Below are 6,386 nucleotides of genomic sequence, written 5' to 3'. Positions count from 1 at the left end.
TGTGTGAGTGCATGTGTGTTGATAGAGTCACTAAAAAGCAGAGGCGCAGAGGAGGAGGAATCAGATTGTGATTTAAGGAGGACCCATCAACCCCCTCCTCACATAGTTTCTAAAGCCAGGATAGCAGCGCTGGCATTCGCCGCAATAATGCATGACAGATGTACATCAACCGTGCTCTCTCTCTATCTCCCCGTCTCTGTTTCTCCCTCACTCACTCTCTCTCTGTCTGTCTCTCTCTCTCTCTCTCTCTCTCTCTCTCTCCTTCTTTTTCTGCCTCCTCCCATCTGGACCCAATGTGTTGTTGGTGATGGGCATCACGCATCAAGGCAAAAACCGCTATAAAATTGAGAAAGAGAGGATTATGGTCTTGTCTTAGGAGTCCTTTAGTTCTGGTGGTTGAATAGTTGACTCTAGAGGGAAATGTTTATTAGAGCTGGCATAGCGTTGATGTGGGCTCTAACACTGCTTTCATCTTTTTTAATGCTCTCCGGTTCATGCACAGTGACAGGAGAGGCCACTTATGTTTGATAGAGGCACAAATGAAGGTGATAATTCACATGAAAATGTTTCAAAAAGTGCCGAAAAAATATTTTTTTACTGTGTTCTTATGTATATTATGGTTTCTCATCTTCAATTATTTAGTTGTAAATATTTTTTCCGTTATTTCACTCATGATTTCCCTTTTTATTCCCTTCAAAATTAGATCTGTCTACCTGATTAAATAAAGGCTAGATCATTAAAAATGTCACTTAAGGTCATAAAAACCTACTAAGACAAAGAGAGGTTAAAGTTTCAAGAAATCCATGGCTGTATACTGTTTTCTCCATTTGTTTTTGATTTAATTGAGGATGCATTTGAGAAAATATTCAAGATAATGTATTCCTTTCCTAACTGAACTTCAACCCTGTGTTAAAAATGGTTCTAAAATATACAGTATGGTTATAGTCCTGAATGTGTTGTGCATTTGTTTAAACCTCCCCTTAAGTACATTAAGACAAACATGTTTCTCCTATTCACTTCCAATATGCTATTTTTTCATGTCTGCACTATTGAAGAATGTGGAGAATTTTGATTACATGTCCAATTTTTCATCTTCTGCATGACTTCATACACATGTCGGTGCAATTCGGCCTGTTGTCTGTAGACTTTAGGATCTTAGCTGATATTTGAAATGTATTTCTTTAGGTCTGAGCAGTGCTTTTCTGCACAGCATGAGTTTATAACCATGCACTGTGGGGCTGAATAACTTAAAGGGTCACACCAGCAACTTCAATAAAGTTGGGGAGCTAACAAAAGACAGATTTTTAAAATAGAAAGATCAAAACTGAAGCAGCAGAGACCACAATATCTTGACTTTTAGTATGAGTCATGCTCTACATTTCATATAATGCAACATAATATCCACTTCTTTCACACCCCACACCTCCAGTTTGTAATGCAGGGTTTCTGTTAAAAAAATCAAGTCTCAAGTCCAAGCAGATATTTTTTCAAATGTTGCTCCCACACTTTTTTTTCACAAGCTGAGTCATACTCCTCTTCACCAGTAAAGTGAACTTGATGTGTAAAATCAGTGGAGTGCCCCTTTAACTACAGACCTTTTGGTTGTGTTTCTGTGTTTAAACAGCTGAGGGCAGCACATCCACAGTGCACGATGTCACTTCCCCCCCTTCTCATTACCATACCAACACAAAGGTCAATAAAATCCTAGGATTGTTCCACAAAACACAGCCAGCCTTGACAGGAACCCAGCAGCATTACTTTCACATCACCCCTTAATTTAAAAAGTGTGTTCACAAACAAACAAGGTTTTGTTTGAGTCTTTTAAATGCAGTAAAGTACAATCAAGGATGGCAAGGAAAGTGTAGGAGAGGAGAGGAGAGGAAAGAAGGAAATTAAAAGTGATTTGGAAAGGTGAGAAGAGAAATAAAAGCATAAAGAAAAGGAGAAGAGCTTAGACGTTGAAGAAGAGGATGGAGCTGAGTGGAGGAGAAGGCGCAGAGGTAGATGAAAAAAGAGGAAAGAAGAAACAAGTGATCACTGTGATAGAACTGAAATGTGGCCAGCATTGTGCTTTGTCATCGTGCTCTTGTAATTTGATTTATTACTTCCTCTTAGCAGTAAAGGGACTTGAGCACAACGTCCAGGCAACAGGTGTAAACACAGGTGATATTAATATCAGTTCAGAGGGTTCAGTTGCTGAATAAAAATATCAGAATGCATATCAAAGTAGAAATCTTCACTGTTAATCTCAGTCCTGCCAAAACATAGCTACTCCTTCCATGAGTGTGATTGTCACACACAGTATGTGAGTTTGTTGGGTGACTAATGTTTCAGTTCCTTATATATGCAACCTTGTAAGACTACTAGGTTTACTTACCTTTCAAGTTGCAGATAAAAATATCACAATAAAAACATTTATTGCACATGTACTTAACCGCACCTTCAATTGCATTTTCATTTTTACCACATGAATCACCAGCTGCGTATCACCTTCAATAATGATTTTTACGGGCAACAAATCTAACCATAAAATAGAGTGGTAATTTGAGTTAAGATGAAACATTTATACCTTTATGACACCAGAAGTAGGAAATTGGTTTGTAGCTCTGAAAGTATGCAGCAAGTGCTGTTGTAATACAATGTACCCAGTCTGGCACAGTATCTGCAAGTCATTTTTGTTTTTTCATGTTCTTGGCGGTGGTGGGTGTGGTGTGCCGAGCAAAGATAATAATGTTGCCATTAGAAACTGAAGACTTCCTGAATGTCACCTGAGTTGACACTGTGTGAAATATGCTGCAGAGCAAAAACACACCCATCTGTAACTGCTAGAGGGCCAATACAAATTATTTGATTATACCGAGATGAGGATTTGAATGAAGTTTGGAAGTAATTGCAAATAATGCAATTAATGTAATTAATTATGATCACTATAGATGACACTGCGATATTCACCTAAATGACTACTATATACTAAAAGTTTAGTCACAACTCAAACAGTAACCCAGACTCTAATCACAATCTTTGTAATTTAATTTCTATCGTTATCACTTGTTAAAAGGGCTTAAACTGTCTGTGGGTATGAAGAGGATAAGTGCAAATATAATTAACTTGTCTTCCTCTATCACAGATAATCGAGACATCATGGGGAGTCGTAAAACGAGTCTACATGGGTTCTGAAGAACAGGGAGAAGCTTGTGATTGGGTTTTATGAAGTATTCTGGGGGCGGAGTATAATTATTGATGTTGCGAGTCATTCAAACGTAAGAGCTGTGTTTGTTTTCTTAGAATTAAGACCAAAGGTGTGGCCTATCACCTCTCCTGTTTGACATTTACGTGGACAGGTTATCAAGTGCACAAGGGAGCACAACTGAAGTAAGCCTTTAAGCTTTTTTTTCTCCTAAATATTCTTTTTAAATACATGCACTTATCCTGCATGTACATTGACTTTCAGGCTGTCAAACAAACTCATTCACTCGATCAGACCAGCCAACAGTCAAATGCAGATAAGCTGGTAATTTAGATTTTGCAATAGACGGTAGAGAAAACTTCACCTCGATATCACTGTCAGATAGCACCAAAATATTAACTTTTCATAATCTTAGAAAAACAAGCTCAATTTTTGGCTTTGTGACAGTGCATTTCATCAGATAATCCAGTTCGGGTTTAAATCATTTATTTAGCTTAAGAAGTAGAAGAATTCTTTCAACCCATAAAGGGACACTTACTCAAAAAAATATGAATCACCATGTTTGGAGACGTGGTTTTCTTTGGAGAGCGACGATAATGAGTGTGAAACTTTACTCTTGTTATTCTTATTCTTCTCAAGATTCACTTAAAAGCTCTTTCAGGAGCTTTCAAATGCATCTCACAGTCTTCATCAGCAGATGGTTGTTGTTTTTTGGGTTTTTTTTCAAACTACTATTTTCAAGGTCAAGATATAGAGAAGAGAGGTCTTAAAAGTGCTCAGGTAAGTGCCCAACTCATGACAAACTTCATCCACTGAAGATACAGACTGTGAGATATGGTTTATAGCTTCAGAAAATGCTAATAAGTGGACTTTGAATTTGGATGACCATGTCACCAGTCTTACCAATGGTCATTTGAGACCAGCACCTTAGGTTTAGTAGGTTGAAAAGTGATGAAAGGATGTGAGGATTTGATGCACTTTTGCAAAAGAATGACTATTAAGTGGTGAAAGAATATTCTGATATTTTACTTGAGTAAAAGTAGCAAAAGTAGCAGTACTGTGTAAAAATACTCCATCACCTGCATTCAAATCTTTCAGTTAAAGTACAGAAGTATTATCAACAAATGATCAAAAGTAGAAGTAATTCTTATCGCTGTGATTATTACATTATTATGTATAATATACTATTATTATTATTGATGCAATAATGTGGAAGTAGCATTTTAATGTTGGCTGAGCTGAATGTAATTTTAATAGATTATACAAGTCTCTAACACACTTTTACAGATTAAACTGTTGGGTAGTTTAATCTGTAGAAATGTGTCACATTTTATGAGATGAACATATGTTTGTTTGTTTTTTTAAATGTAAAATCCTAATCAGGAAAGTTACTAAAATCAATGTAGTGCAGTAAAAAGTACAATGTTATCATGATATTATGTAAAGTGAGTTATATGTTCTGGCAGCCCCCAGCAGCAGTTGGTTTCAGTCGTTAGTAGCAACTCCTACTGGCACATTTCTATAGCAGCTGCTGCATAACTGACGTCATTACATCCACCATTTTGTGTCCAAGCAAATATTGACAGACATCTTTTATCTATTACTCAAATGCCCCTGTAGGAATATTATCTGTAGGTACTTTTACTTCAGCTGTTTTGCAACTCCTGTTTTGTCATTTTATAGAACTGAGTTTTTCCTATAACTAGTTTACTGCTAGCTAAGCTAAATGTAGCCACTATCAGTCCCTTCAGGATTTCATGGAGTTTTTTTGTGATTATTGCGCCTCAAAATGCTTGATTTTGCAGTGGCTTTTCTAAAAAATTACAATAAAATTTGCAATGGTTCATGTGCTCTTTTTGCAGTTGCAATCGGGAAAAATTGTAAGCAATGGAAAAAAGGATTTTTGAAAACTACTGCCAATGAAGAGTCATATGTAATCACCTCCTTTGATAAAAAGCATACTGCATGTCACAGAAACAATTATATTTCAGTGTTAATTTTTTAATTTATTTTCTGAACATGAGAAGCATGGACTTAAGGTTATATAAAAAAAAAATACTGTACTTTACCTTTATTAAATTAACTTTCACCTCAACATGCACAACAGGTGGTCGACCACAGAACAGTTTCCCTCCACTGTCTGTGGCAGTAGTTTTTGTTGGCTGATTCCATCTTCCACTTGAATGAAATGACATATGTTACTTTTTGAATATATTTTATTAAGTTTTTGCACAGGGAAAATTTACATATATTAAGGTAAAAAGAACACATTCAATAAAATACATCATTAACAACAACAACAATAACAATAATAATAACAATAATAATTATAATAATACGATAATCATCATCAACCTTAATCATCAGTCATAATAATACATTGTCAACAATAATACATCATTAAATCATAAATAATGTTAAAATTACAGTGCATAAAGTTACAGTGTTAGCAAGTTAGCATGACATGAAGTGCGACAATTAGTCCAAATCACGAGCTGTCGGAAAAGTTGCGATAATTTAGCAAAATCGTAAGCTCTCACAAATATTGTGAAGATTTCTTGAATTTATGTTAATTATTGCGATAACTGTTGTGTATTTTACTCTTTCTGTTTTTCCACTTATAAACTTCAGCCTATGTCTATGTTTGCCAGACTAATTAATTACATCCAGTTAACATCCTATTAATCTTTCACTGGTTATTCTTTCTGACATGAAGCATGATGTAGGTTAACTAATTTGACAGCTAGCTCAGCTTAGTCAGTCTTTTGTGAATCTAGCTACTAATCAAACTCATTTTGCTAACTCTTGTTTGTGGAATCATGTTGTTTTCATACTTTTAACCACCATCACTGAATTTGTTGTTTAATAGTTTTCACAATTTCAGAGCCGCTTCCAGTAAAAAGTTCAAGGCAATCTTCTGTCTGCACCAAACTGACATGCTTAGTGAGGGCAGAAGAGGAGCTGGAAGTATATGGTAAAGTCAAATTTGAGCACTCAAGTATGGTACAACAACCTCATACTTCACTAAACCAAGTAAATCCCACTAAAGCTCTTACTTACACTATCACTCTAACAAAAGGCACTGAAGTATTAGACAGTGATCATATCACACTCAGTGGTGTTGTTTGTTCCGTCATTATAATATTCCTATATGTTGCTGTTGATAGCTTGTTGTGGTCCAGTAGAGCTGTTAAAACAT

This window comes from Thunnus albacares, chromosome 15 (assembly GCF_914725855.1).
Source record: "Thunnus albacares chromosome 15, fThuAlb1.1, whole genome shotgun sequence".
Classification (NCBI taxonomy): Eukaryota; Metazoa; Chordata; class Actinopteri; order Scombriformes; family Scombridae; genus Thunnus; species Thunnus albacares.
The sequence above is the reverse complement of the archived record's forward strand: the minus strand, read 5'-3'. Positions refer to the sequence as shown.